Source organism: Gymnogyps californianus, chromosome 16, assembly GCF_018139145.2.
Source record: "Gymnogyps californianus isolate 813 chromosome 16, ASM1813914v2, whole genome shotgun sequence".
NCBI lineage: Eukaryota > Metazoa > Chordata > Aves > Accipitriformes > Cathartidae > Gymnogyps > Gymnogyps californianus.
Window position 1 is genome coordinate 8840656 of NC_059486.1, and position 18710 is coordinate 8859365.

Below are 18710 nucleotides of genomic sequence, written 5' to 3' on the forward strand. Positions count from 1 at the left end.
TAGCTGTTGCTTGACTGAGGTGCTTTGGGGAGCAGTGTGGTAGGGGGCTGTGGTGTGTTTAAAAAAAAAAAAAAAAAGTTCAGTAAGGCCAGAGTAGGCTAAGTAGAAATGGAAATGTCTCTTCAAATCAAAGAAGGTATTGGAATTATTCTCCTAACAATGTTCGCCAAGGGGTAGAAAAGAAGAAATATCCAGATGCCCTCCACTTTTACCCATGTGGACTGGGCATGAAGTTAAACCCTTCCTCCAACAAGAAAAATATGAGAACAGGGAAGAGAAACTATTTTCACTTTATTCTCACAGGTGGCACAGACTCCTTGTGGCTGTTGAGTAAAATTGTATTGTGCGGCCACCTCAGAAAGTGATGGTACTGAGTCATTCCTAGGTAACAGTTTTGTTTTGGAGTCCCCCCAGCTTCTATTAAGACTGAGTGGATAAGCGGTGGTACCGTAACAGGAGGAAAAATCCAACAACCAGCTTCTCCCAAGTTTACGTTTCCTGGGAGTGTTGTCAGAAATGTCAAGTCCACTAGAAGGGAAGAAGTTAAGGAAATGGAGGATGTCTTCTAAATTAACCAGATCTGGAAACTCCCCATCATTAGGTTTTTTCCATATGAGGCTCTTATCCAGAATGCAGCTCTCTGACTGCTAGACCCAGTGGTGTAGTAAAGTACCAGTCTGCAACACAACCTGTGTGGCTCAGCTTCTGGAAGTTTACTTCTGTGCATAAAGAGAAGATTTGGGCTTCTGCACAGTGAGCTGGTGTGGCATGAGGATCAATACTATAGCTGAGAACTCTCCTCCTAAGAGGTCTGCAACAAACAGTACATTATTTATGTGCTCTTCTCATGTTTCCCTGTGTGTTATGTAAATACTAATCAAGGTGAAATTGGACTTAGCCATGTCTAATTTTGACTTCAGTTTATTTTGGCAATATCCAAGCAGAAGTCAGTTGCTAAATGGTCTTCTAGAGGGGCCCTGAGGTTTTCTAAGACTTTGCACAGGTTTAAGGCAGACTCCCTGCATAGGCGCATAACTGACTGTTGGAATCCCAAGAGCTGGTGCTCTGTTGTTCCCAAGCCTTGCACTCTCCTTTGCTTACAGCAGGAATGGGAAAATGTCAAGTCCTATCCAGCCATTGCCCTTTGACCACCACTGATGTTACTCATTCAGATGAGCAGCAGCATGTTTTATTCCATTTATTCAACATTTTGTTAGCTTTGCATCCTCTCACGATATCCTTGAGTTTTTGTGTTTATGACTCTTTCAGTGTGTTTTTATTCCAGTTCATATGGGAGCAGGGGGTTTCTTTGGGAATACTTCATAGTTTTCAATTTGTTTTGTGGTTCCAGGAGTCTAGTTTTGATTATTTGTATTTACTTATAACATCATTATATTTTTTTCACCTAATTGTAGATCTGGAAAACAAATGTGCCTGACAGCTTTGCTAACCAAAGTCTCTTGTTCATATGTGGTAAAAGCTAGTGCACTGCAAGGCTTCCTTAATGTGCATGGGTGTGCCTGCCGAGCAGGGCGGCTATTAGTTCTGTGCATGATGATGGTTTCTGCGATGAGCATGACTTTCTCTATTGGGAAATGAACTGTGAACACCTACTCATTTTTCATAGGCCAAATTACAGTGATCTTTCAGCTCTCTGAATTGCCTACACCTCAAAAAGAAAGTCCCTAGGACCCTTTAGAGTGATGCTAATGAAATAGCTGGGGCTGAGCCGCTATTCTGTAAGCAGGAACCACCTCTATGAATTTAGCCATTTGCTTTCTGCCTGGCAGACTTCTGATGCACTTGTACTTCCTCACCCCTTTTTTTTTTTTTTACACTTGGGATTGAGGTAGCTTTTGGGTGCTTGTTGCTCAAAGCTTCCTTAGCTGTGATTAAACTGAAGGAAGAGGATTTGAAGTCAGTGAAACTTTGCTTAGAGTTCTGTGTCGCTCTGAAAAGCTCAAAGGCAACAGCTAAGAGAAAACAAATTAAAGAAGGCATTAGTACTTTTTCTTGGGGGAAGGAGGAAAGCATTACCAGTAGCATTGCTGCTAAAAAAGGTAATACAAATTCAGACCTTGGAAACAAAGGAGCCTGACTCTCAAAGAATTTAGTCCTAACGTTGGGCCTCAGATGCTTCCACGCTTGTGTCTTTGGATGATCATTAAATTTGGTTTGTGCTTTCTAACCTAGGAGTTCCCCAGTGGTACTTATCAGCTCAAAGACTTGTGCCTGAGATTTTTTCTTTCCTCCTCCTGTAGTTCTGGGGTTGTTCCTTAAAAACGGAAAAAAGATGCTTAGTGGAGCTTTTGACTCTCAAAATAGCAGGACAAGGCCAGTAATAAACTTGTAATGGAGCAGTGCCCAGCAGATGGAGAGGACAGGGCACTTGATGAAATGGGAGCTGTGGGATCTGCCTCATCAAGCAACTGTCACAGCAGTCTTCCTCCTCTAGGACAACCATAGGGAATTCATGCCAGTGCATTAACTTCTCCCAGTGAATCACGTGTGTGTCTGTATACAAAGATGACTTCAGTCTATCTCTGATTTTCCTAATGTTACATCACAGCATGTGTGTATACACAGCTGTCTTTTGTTGTCTTGAGAAAAAAAAAAAAATCCCTTTTTCCTCAATGAAGAGCTCTTTATGTTCTGAGATTCGGACACTCTGGTCAAAACAATGAAAGGTTTTCCTTAAAGCTGAGCTTTCCAATGCAGTAGGATGGAAAGAATACTATCAGACAGTCAATTTGAGCTTCTGAGCTATGCAGGTACTTAGAAGTGTAATCCATCAGGTACTCTCATCTACAAGTCTGGCTGAAATCTTGCAGCCATCAGCATGACATTACTCCCAGTCCCATTAAGTGTGTTGAATAGCTAATAGATGTTTTGAAAGGAGGAGTTAAATTAGCTTCCCAAAATTCACTTCAAGAATACAGGATCTGTCTACAGCTTGGATGTTAAGGTGTGATTTCTGTCCACTTTGATAAATCGCTAACACCTGGGGGGGTTGTTTCTTTTTTTCCCCCAAAGCTGCCATTTTAACTTGCGTTTAGCTAGCTGTTAAACAATACTGTGTTCTTCTATAGCAAACAAAGTGTGTTGGCAGGTGACTAAGATCAGAAGAAAAACTAGTTACGTGTTTTTTTTTCTTGGTGGATGTGGCTTTCAGTTCAGAGCAAAGGCAGGTGTTTAAAAGCGTGTAATGAGAATGCTATAGGATGAGTGTAGGTCTCGCGTCAACTCTGATTAACTTTGCTTACACATATAGTTCAAAGTAAACTGCCACATGGTCAGCAAAATGAACTTAACCATTCAGTCATCCTGAGCAGTAAAAAAGAGCGTGTAATGATCTGGATTCCTTGTGAGAGAGTGCAAAGGATGTTCATAACGTGTTTTCTCAAAGCAGAAAAAAAATACAGTCAGTGTCTGCTGGGTGCCAGATTCTTCACTGAGACAAAGTTGCTCAGCTTTATACTAAGAAGCTGTCCCTGAAAAACAAATGGGGGAAAAAACTGCTGATGAAAAGGGTGATCCTCCAATAAGCAGAAGGAATATGGAAAAGCGTATTGCCAGAGAAGGTATGTGTAGGGATTTAGCTGTGCTGTTGCTGGCTGGGTTTGCTGCTGCGTTATGCACGGTGCTCACGGGCCCAGACTTGGGTGGGTTCCAAGCACTGCACAGCTTGTGCCCAAAAGTGCGAGTGTCCATTATATGTCAGTCATTTACTTGCCTCAGTTGTCTGTATTTCCCCATTTGGATTGCCAGTTCAGTAGGGAGCTGCTTTAGGGGACAGTAGGAGTGAGTGCTGGAACTCGTTTGTAAGTACTTGTTTTAAGCTTTGTGAGAGTAGCTGGATAGAAGGTATAAATTACTATAAATTGCCAGTCTATGCAAAAAAGGTGTTTGCATAAATTATTAGAGAGCCCACTTGAACTTGTTGAGCAATGCTCCCACCAGCATTAAGAGGTCGCTTAACCCCTTGTGTGGCCCTGCTGCAGAGCCCAGTCATGCATTGCAGAATTAAATGAGTTCCACCATTTTTATTCTGAGCCTTGCCCAGAACTGATGCAAAGTGACATCTGACAGCACAGGCAAAGCAGTGACAAAGTTCTGAGACACTAATAATAGCTGTAGAGCTAGAGCAGTTTTCCTCTATCCTTATTTTTTATTAGATTCTCCCCTCTTCGGTGAGGAAACATTGTCATCCCTCGCACAGTTTATCCTTGGAAACCACCTTTGCTGAGGCATTTAATCGCAAGGCTGGCTGCACAGTGGAGTCAATGTGCTAGGAATGCTCCCACCATAATCTCTTTAAAGAACAGCTGATACCTCATTGAGAACTTTGAAAAAACCCGTTCCTCTTGGATGATCCTTGCCAGAAGTTAGGAGCAGTGAGGGGTGCTGATGGGGGAGAGGCTGAATCGTCTCTGGAGCGGCATGGCAGCAAACACCCCTAGAAAGGCAGGCTGCAAATTCTGTGCAGACTCCTCTCTTTCTCTCCCCCCCTCCATTTCCTTTGTTACTAAGGAGATTTATATTGAAACAAGCTCTGCAAGAATCCTCAGGTTCCTAGCAATGGGATCTTAATATTTCTACTCCTTTATAATTAGTAAAGGAGAGAAGATATTAGAAAAGGTTCCTGTGAGGAATTCTTGGGGCCAAATTACAGTAAAAAGGGAAAAATGATGAGTAGCCCTCTAAACCTCAGTTGTGTGGTTGTGGTCAGTTTGATGGGAATCCAGAGGTAATCCCAGGGTCAGCAGCAATGATGAGATTTACCTCACTAGGACAGAAGTAGATCAGTCCTTGTTATTTTTTTGTATTTTTGTTTTGAGTTCTCCTGCTGTAGTTTTTTGTTCCTTCCACCGTTGCCTGTTTCTGTAGGATATCACCCTACTGTACTGAAGTCAGCTGCGAGACTACGAAGAGCAAATGAGGCTCCAGGATGCCTGGATTTATTCGGATAGTCAGGTATTTTTAACCATTTCTCCATGGATAGAGAGAAGAAAGGGCAGTGATTTTTTTGAGTGCTGGATTTACAGAATGGAATAGGTGCCTAAGGAGGAACTTGAGGAAGAGTTTAGGCACCTAAATCCAAAAGGATAATCCTCACTGCTCCTGCCTACCTCTGTAAGAGGCTGAGTATCACCACCAAGAGGGTTCCTTAGGTACTTAAAGCTCTTCTCTGTATGTCTAGAATTATCCAAGTCTTGTTGATGCTGAACCGTTCAAATCTGATCTCTCTCCTAAGCCCTGTCAAGATTAACAAACCAGGCTTTCTCCTGACTGCCTCCTGAGAGGCCCTGCTGATAGCACAGACAGAGCATGCCTACAGCATGCCTCTGCACCAACAAAATACAGAGACAGCTGCTATTTACATTCCAAAGCAGAGGAAGAGTCAGGGATATCCTGCTGCTATAAAATAGCACTGAATATTAAATGATAAGAGAGGAGTTGTTGCACGAGCAATGGGGTTTTGACCAATCTCTTGTGTGCTCCTCCACTGCAGCAATCTCAGCAGCCTTTTCATATTCCCTGTGATTTTTCCTTTGCAGTGTCCTCAGCTCTCCCACCTTCCCTACATCCCTGCTGTCACTTCCCTCTGCCTCTGACACCTTTATGCATATCTCTGCCATGTTCCTGGCTTCTTCCCATGCCCCCTAGGTTTAGCCATGTCACAGCTTCTGCTTTCTCCCGTGTCCTCTGTTTGGCCTGCTGCTAGGAGGGAAGCGGCTCATGGTGTGGGTTGTTGGGAGCAGTATGTGTGCTGAGCGATTGGGTATCATGTGTGTGTCAGTTGGAGAAGTTCTGCAAGAAAGTGGGTGCTGAGCAATTTTCCAGTACTGTCTGCCTGAGTCCACGTGGCAATGTAAGGGCTTGAGTTTCTTTACAATTGAGCAATCTAAGGTAATTTTGATGCAAGGCATAAATGGTCAAAATTTAGTGAATATGGTGGACAACTTGGAAAATGCTTTGGGAATGGGACTGTTGGAGGTCATTCAGTGTGAAGGTGAATGGAAAGAAGGTACAGAAAAGGGAGAAGTTGTTAGGTTCTTGTAAAACAGCAGCTGAAATCTTAGAACAATAGTTCCCTCCCATTTCAACACCTATCTCTTCAGCTAGTGTCTTAATATGTATTCAGCAAGTTAACAACATCAGGTCCTCTTTCACCTTGGCAGCACTATTGGTGATACTATTATACAGCTCTATGGTTGCTGATTCTTTTTTCCAATTGTTACACACCAATATTTTTTCCCCATGTTGATTATGCAGGTTTTTCTGACTGCTGCAGTGGAAACCAGCCTTTCCATTTGCATCTCTCCTCAATTCCCAGGGCATTGCTATGATATAGACTTTTTTTTTCGCTTCCAATATTGTATCTTCTTATAGAATTAGCCCTCAGGAAACCAGCATCTGGTACCAATTATTGTTCTTTAGCTGAGGTGGCTGAATCTCCTGCCTTACAGCAGTGAAGGTCTAGAATTCCTTTACCCCGGAGTGCATGGACACCATCAGGAAAGGCAGAAGCTTTTTGTGAGACAAGGAACATTGGCATACTTCCTAGCACCTGTTGATAGCACAAAAGTGTGTGTTACAGGCTGGGCTGTACAATCCCATGGTAAAGAAACACTATGAGGCTATTAAACACACACTTTAAATTGCACCTTTGATCAGATTCCTAACCAAAGGCAGCATCGCTGTCTCGTTCTGTGTGCGTGCTTTGCAAATTACATCCCCAGATGTATGAGATCTCTGGAGACCAGAGGGGAAGGAATGTCATGCACACAATAGAGCTGGAAAAACCTTCTGTCTTAATGGTGTCCCATCAATTCTTATCTGATAATCTCTCCTTTTGAAGGTATGTGGAAAGTAAAAAATAAGAACAAAGCAAAGCATAGACATAGACTTGCCCTGACCTGTCTTCTAGACTGTATCTCTCTGGAGCTGTACTTGCTTGCTATACTTGTCTTGCTGTGACCTCTCTCTCATCTTGCTATCAAGCTCACTTGCTGGTGTGAGAAGCTCCCCCTCCCTTCCTCCTTTCCCTCTTTCCAGCCTGTTCTCCTGTTTGTAACAGCCTCCTCGTGCTTGTCTGCCTTATCCACTTTGTCTTATATTTTCAGCAGAGATTAGAAATATCTTTTCTTCTGAGTTTCAAAGTTCTGAATTCCTCTATCTTCCTGCCACTGCTTATCTTGCTACTGTATTTTTAAACTCTAATGCACTCCAGGATATGGTTGTCACAGGGGACACTTGAACAAAGTAAGAGTAGTGTAGCAACGTTTCAAAATTCTCAGCAAAAGTGCTTTGTCAAAAGAAGAAAGTTCAAGGCATAAAAATATGTATCTGTATTTTTTAGTGGTTGAATAGTAACAACATATGACAGGGGAATGATTTTGGAGTGTGTTAACTGCACTCAACCCCTGTCTAAGATATCCATGGCTGCTTTCATGGTAAAATCCATTCTGTTCTGATCTATCATGTATTGTATCACTTCTAGTTCAAGGCCTCTATGGGACTGGGAAGCTTGCAGTAGCTAATTACAAGTAGTCTGGAAGGTAAAGGATTACTATTAGCACAGTCTCATTAACTGCACAGATGAGATAGGCAAGCAGAAAGAGGAAGCGTGACTCGTAGCTGGTAGCAGACCGGGGAAATGAACTCTGACTTCCCCTGTCCCAGCTAGCAGCGAAGGCGGTGGGCCATCCTTCGTCTGTCATGTGGTTTGCCCCAAATACTTCTCGGAAGGTGTGAGAACAACTCTGCGTTACCTAGTGAATAGCTAGGTGCTCCAAAACCGCTATCAGTGAATCTCTTGAACCCTTCGAGCTCAATGGAAAGGCCCTGAAACACTACAGTTTTCAGAGCCAAAAGAAGAGAAGTACCAGATCTTATTGTCGTTCAGCTGGGGAGGTTAGATTCAAGTTGTCTTACAGGCTTCTTGAAAGCTTTAGCCTGAAATCTTGGACTGATAGCCTTGTGGCTTAGGAAGCTCTTACTGAATGCAGATACAGGTACTTTCCATTTGAAACTTTCTGGTTGGTCCTTAAGATACCTTTGCATGTTTTACCTTAAACGAGGGGCTGTCAGGCATTGTTGGGATAGTACCTAACAATTTCCTTTCTTGCTGCTGCCCACTTGGGAACGTAAGTTGCCATAGTTCAAACGAGGAGCTGGTTCTCTGTGGTTATTTATCTTTCTCTTTGGTTTGCTTCATTATACTTGCCCTGAAGACAGCTTTAAGATGCATATCTAGCTTTTCAAATGATGCTGTTGCAGTTTCTAAAGTTCATTATCACCTTGCAGTGCCCATAACTGTTTTCAGGAACCCTGTCGTTTTTCTGGGGATAGGAGTATTAGTAGTGTGCCATACACTGTCTGCACTGGAAGTTGTTTACAAGACTGTCTTACTGTCTCCCCTTTAAATCATGTGCTCTTTGTGGGTTCATCTCTCTCCCCATTTTAGGAGAAATACAGGTATAATTACCTTCTTTATGGAAGCAAAACATTTAAAAATGTTAAGCTTGGCAATTAGAGAGTTGCAACAAGTTTGTGGCCTCTGTGGTGGCTGGGCACCTAAAAAGCACTTCCCTTCCACGGGGGAGGAGGATGCCCAGCGCCTGTTCCAAAACTGGCAGTTCCTATTCAAGCAGAAGGCAAGCTTCCACCTGATGTTAACCCTGTAGAGCCAGTGAGACAATTCGACAAATTACATCTAATAGTACATGTATTTACTAGGAAATGAATTCTTTTTTTTTTCTAACTGGTTTTATTTTAGGGACAGTAAGTTAACTCTTGTTGCTTTGCTATAGGGGGAAAAAATCAAAAGAAAAGGCACATGATTTCTGCTTCTTCTGAAATCTTTGTATCGTTATGCTGAATAGCTGCAAACAATTTGCATTACAATGTAGCATAAATAAGAGATGCCACCAGCTGAAGTGTAAACTAAGCAAAATGTGGGGAGCTTTCAGTACAACCGAATCTAAGTGGTTTGAGGCAAGATTGGATGGAACTCAGGGGTGAGAATACCAGGTGCAGTTCGTTGGGTCTCAGACAAGTCCTGTGGTCATCAAAAGTCCTAACTTTAAGATGCCCAGTTGATCTTAATTTTCAATATAAGTAACATAATGTGTGTGGTATAGATGCCAAAATTGTCAGGCAAAGAGGACGGGGCGGGGGGGGGGCGGGAATATGAAACCCTGTAGAACAGGATTAGGCAAGATTAAAGTCTGAAATGATCATACTGCACTGGGTAGTAGATACCGCCACAGCCAACTCAATAAAACTCAGTGGGACACTTGACATTGCACATTTGCAAGCAGCAAGTCATAAATCTATATTCATGTGAAATCTTCTGCACTTGGTCTGATGGGAACAGAAACATGACACAGCTTCAGGTGCTGGCTTAGGGGAATAACGCACAGGTTGCTGCCTTGCAGGGACAGATCTCTGCTAGGAAAAATGGAAAGCAACTAGAATGATGTATGTAATTATGCTTGTTTGCAGGGCTGTGTAATTTCTACAAACCCACTGAGAATCCTTAAAACCTGAGATTAAAACCAGCTATAGATATATTTTTAACAACAGTTGTCTATATATAATTATATATAGCAGTTGGTATAATAGTTGTGTCCTGGTTTCGGCTAGGACAGAGTTAATTTTCTTCCTAGTAGCTGGTATAGTGCTGTGTTTTGGATTTAGTAGGAAAAGAATGTTGATAATACACCGATGTTTTTAGTTGTTGCTAAGTAGTGTTTATACTAAGTCAAGGATTTTTCAGCTTCTCGTGCCCAGCCAGCAAGAAGGCTGGAGGGGCACAAGAAGCTGGGAGGGGACACCGCCAGGACAGCTGACCCAAACTGGCCAAAGAGCTATTCCATACCATATGACATCATGCCCAGTATATAAACTGGGGGGAGTTAACTGGGAGGGGGGATCGCGGCTCGGGAACTAACTGGGCATCGGTCAACGAGTGGTGAGCAATTGCATTGTGCACCACTTACTTTGTATAGTTTAATTCTTTTAGTATTACTATTGTCATATTATTATTATTATCATTATCATTGTTTTTCATTCCTTTCTGTCCTATTAAACTGTCTTTATCTCAACTCACGAGTTTTTTTTCCTGATTCTCTCCCCATCCCAGGGGTGGGGGGCAGTGAGCAAGCGGCTGCGTGGTGCTTAGCTGTCGGCTGGGGTTAAACCACGACAAGTTGCCAGTTCAACAGTCCAAAGCACATAAACATTTGCTTACCTTTTATAAATTAAACCACATACTTAAGTGCTTTGGACAGGGAAGTACTTAAGTATTTTGCTTAAATGTTGAGCTGAGTCAGGTCAGCATGAATTTGAGTTCTTCTCGTCTCACTGTTGGTATGAAATTACTTACCTTAGAGCTAACCTGTGCTTTGAAGACCAGTGTCAAAAAGGTGGTACAGAGATGATGTGTTCCTGCATCGACATTGTGTTTCGTTAACTCTACGTACGTGGTGCACGTGCTGCTGCCGACAGCGCTTTGGCAGCGTGGGAGGACCAGAATGCGGGATCTCTGCAGCAGGGCTGGTTGCAGTCTGGAGCTCTTGACTTAACCCAGTGCTCTTCAGGCTTTGGATCAACTAGATCTTTAAACTGTTGCAGACTTCAACTCTGCCAGCCCCTAACCATGAGGTAACCGTTTGCTAGGTCCAATATGAGTTATAGATGGGGAGGATATTTCTGGTTTCCAATTAAAAAAAAAAAAATGGCGAAGCTCATAATCATGAGCGAAAGGTCTCTGTGCTGTAATGGGAACCAGCTGGTGTGGTAGGCCATTTCAGACTAAAATCTGTCTTTGTTCAAAATGTGGCCCCACCATTATCAGGATTGGAAACAATCCTTGGTGCTGACACGGTAATGACAGCTTCGTGTTTTAGACACATCTAATGGGACTAAGTCCTGATCTTAGCCAGCATTTATCAAGATAAGTAAGCCAGTCAGGCAAGAGCATGGTGGGCTGACTGTATTCCTTTAGATAACGACGTGCGTATTTCCTCTCTTGGAAGAATAATGAACAGAATATGACTGTCAAAATATTTCTCTCTGGAGAGACTCCAAAATAAATGACACTTACATGAGCTCAGTGCCATCAGCGATGTGAGCTTCCTCACAAACCTGGAGGAAATGGAGCTGTGGCCAAGAGATCTGAGGGTTTCTCCTTAAAACAAACCAGAGCCTGGGAGAATAATTTTCTCACAACTCCCCATAGTTCTGACTTGCAATTGGACCTCTCCTGGGAATAGCTACACTATCATGGTCACTAAATGAGATGGTATGGTATATCTTTTAGGTCTTTTGAAGCTGATGAACAACGTCCTGGTGATTTCGGTGAGGTTGGTTCTCATGTAGCATTGTCTTAAGCTTGCTTCAGCTGAAATTTTCACTAGAATTCTACAAACTGGCAGAGAACCAGGCCCTGCAAGTTCAACTTTACAACTCTTGGATTTTCCTCTTAATCCAACTGGAGAATAGCTCTGCTAATGACTTGTCTGCAGAATAAAGTGCACGCACAGATTCATGCAGAGCTTAATGTGCTCGTCTGGCATACCCCCTCTTCAGCTATTTGCCTTTGAGAATTCTGGGAAATGCATCTAACCAGCAAAGAGTCTGTTTCTAGAAGCTGTTGTTTTAGGGAGGATCCGTTAAAAAGTCATAGCTGGGAGTTTGAAAGGCGAGTGCTAGTGTGCTTCTGTCTAACCAAGAGGAGTGTGGCCACGGTGGTTGGAGTTAGCTGGTGCTGCTTTGAGCTCGGAGAGAGCTAATGGCCCATGCCACACAGGATACACTGCTCCTGTGATGGAAAAGCATGCTGTAACGGTAGAGTAAGCTCCAGCAATGCTGCAGTACAGGTCAGAGCTGGAAAGTGTACTTAAAGGGCTCTCCCTGTAGAACAGGTCAGGTCATGCTGCTGATTAAATGTGTCCTGCAAAGGTGTCATAACACTCTTCAGTCTGGGCAGCTGGGAAGTATGAAGCAGGGTTTTGCAAGACTGGATTAAGGTGAGCTTATTCCCTTTTCATTCTTTCAAATGTAGATTTGTCCCTGTTGAGTTAAGCTGTGATGAACTTACTTTTTACTGTAGGCAAAGGGCTGACACTCGTACTGATGAAGTGACTCTTGTATTTTTGCTGGCCTCTGTTCTGTGCTATTCACTGCAGATTTCATGAATTTTCTGTATGGGCAGCCAAGAAAATTTCTTGTTGCTTGGGGCAGTGGGGAGGGCTCTGCCAACTTTTCAGCTGCCAAGATCTCTCTTTTCCTGAGTGTTCCAGGGTCGTCTGGGGGATGCTAGAGGTGATCAGGACAGTAGCATCTCTGATACAGGATCTGCTGTGCATCCAGCTGCAAGATGGACAAAAGGATGCCTCCTGCAGATCTTCAGTAGAGTAAAACAGAAAAGGTCTTTTAGTCTTCATGGTACTACAGGGGTGATATTGGAATCCGAACTTATCCCCGTGTTCTTTGAAACTAGGGTAAGATGCTGGCATAGGAATTGTTCTTTGTCAAATGTCCCATACCTGCAGAAAGCATGGAGAAGAGACAGCAGGGTGCAGTGGCCGGGACAGAGCAGGGACCACAGCTGGGTAAGATGTTCAGCTGTTTAAGGAGGAGGCAGAAATCCGAACTTCCACTGAAAGCCCATTACCTTGTTCTTACCCGCTGCGTGCCATGGGGCTACTCACTGGCGCTTGCAATGCCGTGTTGGGTGGCGAAGCTGCGCGGGACAGGGGCGTCCTCCTGCCTGCACCACGCAGCACCCAGGGCTCCTCACCTGCTCGCCTTCTGCACACGTGGAATAAAAGCAGGCAGCAGGAGAAAGGTATTTCTTCATATCTGAGAAGCAATGAATGGTATCACAGACAAGGCAAACAGGCAGTTAAGAGTGGGTGGGAACAAAACCCCTACATTTTTCTTTGTTTGTTTTTTAACAATTGATATTTACAATGAAGTCTAGCCCCTCCCTCCAAACAAATGCTTTTACATGAGATGGTTTTACCAAGAAAGGATAGTAAAACATCAGCAGTAAAATAATATTTATAGAGCTATGTATTTTTGAAAGTGACTGTGGTTTTTTAAGTAAATAGTTGCTGGATTATTCAAAATACTCTGTATGTCTGTCAAAATCCTTGTGTCATGTGGAATATTTCCCACACAGTTTCATAGAGAGCCTCTTTTTAACTGCTGGTGGTAAACCTGTAATGCTGTGTTAGGTTTTTAATAGCTTGCAAAGGTCCCTGATTGATTTTTCACACATTTATTTCCACAGCAATAAGATTTTACATACTGAGATGTGGGAAGGAATGAAAAAAAAAAAAATCACAGGATGCTGAACGTGTTTCAAAACCTGTGCCTAAATGTCTGTCCTTAAAAGGCTCTCAACCTGGAGGTGGTTAAACTAATTACATTAACAGTACTTGAGCAGAGCTGGAAAGTTTGCACCTTCTCAAGTAAGAGATCACTTCTTTTCCTCAAAGATGAAGTAATTTGCACAAAACCCCTGAAAATCCCCTGCTAAGCTGCATGCTGACTCCTGCAATATGGATGTTTCTCCTGCTGCTGTTTAACAGCAGCAGGAGCTGCACGTCCTGGTGTCCGTGGTGGGGCTGCGGTGGCCAGGAGCCCGCTCAGTGCGGTGCCTCTGTCACACGCAAGGCAGTGCTGCCTGGTTGCAGAGTTTGGCCATGCCTTGCTTTTTCATCAGCTCAAACACTGTTTGCTGTAGCACTCCCTCTCTTGTCATCTCATGTTATTTCTGTGTACTAGAAGAGTAGTGCAGAGGTCCGGGGGTAATTGGATGTGTGGGAGAAAGGGTCTGGAAATGTGGGTTTCAGTCCTCGTGCTCCTGCTGTGCAACCTCGACTGACTCCAGCGGTGCTGTTCTTCACTGTCCGCTTAGGCTGGAAACCCTCCCGGCTGCCTGTGTGTCCCCTGCCTGGCTGCTGGCCTCCAGGTGCTGTATCATACAACAGAATAGAACAGAACACCTGATGTGACACGAGTGACAATTATGACCCAGAACCCACCCTAGGAATTGTCCTTACAAGTTAAACTTCAAATATCTGCAAAGCCTTGATGAAGTTTAATGGACTGTAGGCAGTTTTGTCATTTACATAGCAAACATCATTATTGGGGTTATTTCCTTCCATATCTCATAGCAGCTTGTCTAAAGACCGGAGTCCAGCCTAGCTCTTTCAGAGCTTCTGAGTAAACAAGCAAGCATGCATCCTACTTGAAAAAAAGACTGGCAATTAAAAAAGACATCTTGCATTGTACAAACAGGAAGGATTGTAAAACACACTTTGCGGGGAGTCAGTGGAAATGCATTCAGTCTAGTTTATAATCACAGCACAATGAAATACCCTGAACATAAATAGCAAGAAATCAATTTTCTTTAGAAAAAGTAAAATAAAGAACATTAAATGATCATTTGACTAGATAACTGCAGTTTACTCGGTGGTATAACTGTCAGCTTGCCTGTGCACAATAATGGAATTAATGCAGAGGGGGTATGGTTTAGATGTCTCCTTCTTTACAGTGACAATAACTCCCTTGTTTTCTCTAGTGAGTAGATGTTTATATTCTAATTTTGTCTCTGCAGGCTACACAGAGCCTTAAACTTGCAAAAGGGATTTGTGAGCAGCTTGCTTGTCAAGAACAAATACTAGTCAAAAGAAATGCGTGACTTACTGACCTTGAGTTCACTGAACCTTCATCTTGATGCTTCCGCACCACTAAGGAATCGGCTTCTCCGAAAATTAAAGTTCCCAGATTAGAATAGAAGCTTCGACAAAGGACCTGTATGGCTTTACAAATACACATCGATTAGAGGACTTTAAAAGAGCTTTGTTAGAACAGTGGGATTATGAAAAGCAAATGTTTGAGAGGTAAGAAACCAATTGAGGTCAAAGTTGATGAAAACCAGACTTTTGAAAATATGGAATTTCTTATTTGCATTTTGACTAAAATTCTTCACTCTTTGTCCTTACCTGTTACGTTATTCGTTTGGAGATACAGTGACAGTATCTGGCTGCCCTAGTCATCTTGTCAAGATGGTGATATACGTGAAAGTCGTCATCTCTTTCCACAGAAGACCTCAGTTTTGGTGTGTGCCCAGCATTTATTTTGTGGTATCTGATTCAGATTGGTTTGTTGCGTCTTCCAAGTTTTTATAAGTTTTTAAGGAAGCTTACAGGAATATTTCCAATTCCATACTCTTTTAATATCTGTGTTTAATAACTACATAGCCATGACATCTTTTTTCCTGAAGAAACATCTCTCAAAATCAGCCCAAAGGTTTCCATGCAGTGCTAGGGCTAAATGAACCTTTAATAGTTTTAACTTGGTTCTCAAAACTTTTGAAGCTTCAGAACTGCACCTCTTTCCAAGGCACAAATATGAGACTTAATGCTAAGATGAAACTTATGACAGATTAGTAGTTCCTATACAGAACTGTGCAAAGGAAATGCATTCTTCCGCTCCAGTGCATTTGTGCACATATGTGACTGTGATGTGGATGTAAGTGTTAAATACTTCTATTGTGTGTATACACGTCCACAAAATCAGAGAGAATTTTATTTAAAAGTATATACATAATAAAATTGCATATGCTTTGCATATGCTCAGGAAACATCTTCTGTGTGGATGGTAGTTACTTTTTTTAACCAATTTACTACATTGGTTCCAAGGTTATAACTCATATTTGTATGATGAGAAAATTTGGAAAACTGAGAAAACTTGTTTTGCTTACCACATAATCTGCAGAATTTGCTTTGATGATAGTATGTCATAATTCCTCCTGGGTGCCAGTCAAAACAAAGACTTTGCCCTGTACACAAGCAGTTCTTGTTTGGATGGTTTTGGTATTTTGAAATGTGGAGTAAAATCCAAGACAGATTATTTCCCTTCCTGTAGCTGAATAAGGATAAGGCTGAAAGTGTGAAGAATCTTTAAGCTTAAAGTAACGGAGGATTTGATCCCCTTAACACAGTGCCACTGTGACGCTGTGCTGTATCATGGACAGTTTAAAAGCAAAAGTAGGAGGGAAAAAAAAAAAGGAAACCTTTTCAAACTGTCAATTTTTGCTGAAAGAGGATTCTTCAAATGTTAGCAATGAAACTTGATGGAAAATATTTCTGTAATGTTTTGAAGCTTCTAGAGTTAGAGTACATTTTAGATGCATACTTATTTTTGTATTTCTTTTACTCCATTACCCCATTTACTTGAATTAATAGGGTACTTTTTTTGGCCAGCTGTTAGGTGTTTGTTGTAATGGTACTGTTGAATTATGTCACTTAAACTATAGTTGTACTTATGTGCACTCACTGATATTTTTCTGGCTAGAAGAAAGCTTAGATTTGTCTTTTGAAGCTCAGATGGATGGACAAAACAAAATTTTCCGGGAAATTATATATCACAAAAAAACGACAGTCAATATTGTGAAATACCATACCATTTACACGACCTGTTCATGGCTCAGGTTCACTGACATAGCTGACTCTGGTCTGTCTTTATATTCCAGCTGGAGAATCAGTTGGTTGAGCCTGAGATTATGCTTATGTTTAAAGACAAGCTCAAGGTTTCTGATTTGGGATATCAGTTAGAGGGTGGGAAAAATGTGTGGAGCTGCAAACTTGGAGACCAGCCATTTGCTGCTTTGTGTATCCAAACTACTGCAGTCCTGGGTCAGTATGCTGGCTCCAGTGGTGACAGGAGTGGGTTACAGAAGAGGAAGCAGATCAGGGCCTTTACGCAACAGTCTTTCTCTGTTGCCTTATGGCGGCTTTCCTCAGCCAGAAGTTGAAGGTTATATGTCATACCTTGAAAGCCAGTTACTGTATTTGTCCTTTCTTGTCTGTAAAATGGGAACAACTTTTCATTTTCTGAATTGATTTGAGATCTGTGGATGAAAAGGCTTCATAGTTGCTATGATTAGCTATCCTTTTTAGTGAGTCTATTTTAGACATTACTGAATCAAAACTATCCAATTTCTTGCTTGCTCTTGAGTTCAGAAATTGCTGAGAATTTAATTTTTAGGCTGAGAGAGTTTTACAGCTATCTAGTAATCTGAACTCAGATTATCCACTGTCTCAAGTAGAAGACAAGAAGGATAGTGAATAGCCTCAGACAAGACACACAATGAAGTTTCCAGCAATGTTGCTGAAGTGCCTTGGGAGAGTTAATCATATCCTTGCAGCAGCGCTCGCTATCAAACCACTATTTGTCATGCATTAATGAAGGGACTACACCCACCATAGAAGTGGTAAACAGGGGAGAGCTCAGCATGCACAGTGCTTGCCTGGTGACCATCCAACCACTGTTGTACCCAGAGCTGTGCAGGTCGCTTTGTAATGCGGATTACTCTAGCTGGAGGTTGAAAGTATATCAAAAGCAATGCAAGTGCAAGCTGATTTAATAATGCCAAGTGGAGGGCAAATCCCAGGAGCTGTTAAAAATACCAGCACAGAAGAAGCTTTTCTGTTGACCATTTTCCTTTGGGACCGTTGTCAGCCACAGATTTTTTTTTTTCCCCCTAGTGCTGTAGTTTGGATTTCAAGTGGACAACAGCTCTATTTTAAAGATAGCACAGTGTCCAGCCAAATGATAGTGGGCACACAGAGAAACCAGCTGCAGCTTGGGCTGCCTGTGGTGGCCAGGTGCTGTAAAGGCAGGCTGGCGGTTACGTTTGCAACCAGGCAGGGGTGAAAAAAGGTCAAGAAGAATCTCGCTGTTCCCAGTGTCTGTCAGTAAGTAATCATGCAGATAAAAATCACACCACTCCCTCAGCTCAACAAAAAATTTCTTTCTCTATCTATATATCCATATAACATTACAATACAAGCCTCAGGGCATCTCTTGTCCTTATCTAAACAAAAGTCTTCTCTGAAAACCTTAGTCATGCAAGTTATGGCATGAAATCACCCTTTCAGCAGAAAAATGGTAATTTTGCATCTGGAGTCAAAGGAGGACTGGCTTGATGTAGAAAGCTATTATGTTTCTCAGATCCAATCACCCTTAGTAATTTGGGAGCAACTCACAGATCAGTCTATAAGGGGTTTTTCAGTGCAGGTATATATCCTGCTGAAGCTGTACCTGGATTTTTCTGTGTGTCCTGCTGGCACATAAGTTCTATGTAGTGTTTTCTGCCTTCTCCGTGGAAAGCGTAAGAAAAATGACAGACAAAAGAAATTAAATGGGAATGACCTGCAAATAAATGCAAGCCTGCAACACTGGATCATTGTACTGTGAATTAAAGTGAGGAGGAGAGAAGGGGTATTCTGGAGAAAAGCAGGAGTTTTGCATAGGGCAGCATGCTGTTGGTGCAGGTTTTGTGAAAGCGCTTCCAGTTGTCATGGTGGTCATAACTTAAAATGAAAAAACTGTTGTATGTAATTATCAGTTGCCACCTTTTTGTTTTCCAGATTCGGTGCAGAGGAACAGACGTATCTTCCCTGTATGGCGTGTTCCGTGACTCTTCTGCTCCTTGATCCCAGTTGTCTGTGGGCCAACACACAGAATATTTTTGCAAACCAAGAGGAGGAGGAGGGAGCTGTGTGCCCTGTTTGGGCAGTGTCTGCACAGTTTTCGGTGGGCTGTGGAGGACGCAGGTAGGTAAGCAGATACAGCTGTCTCCTGGGAAACAAATCTCTGTGTGAGAATCCTTTTCCAGAAAG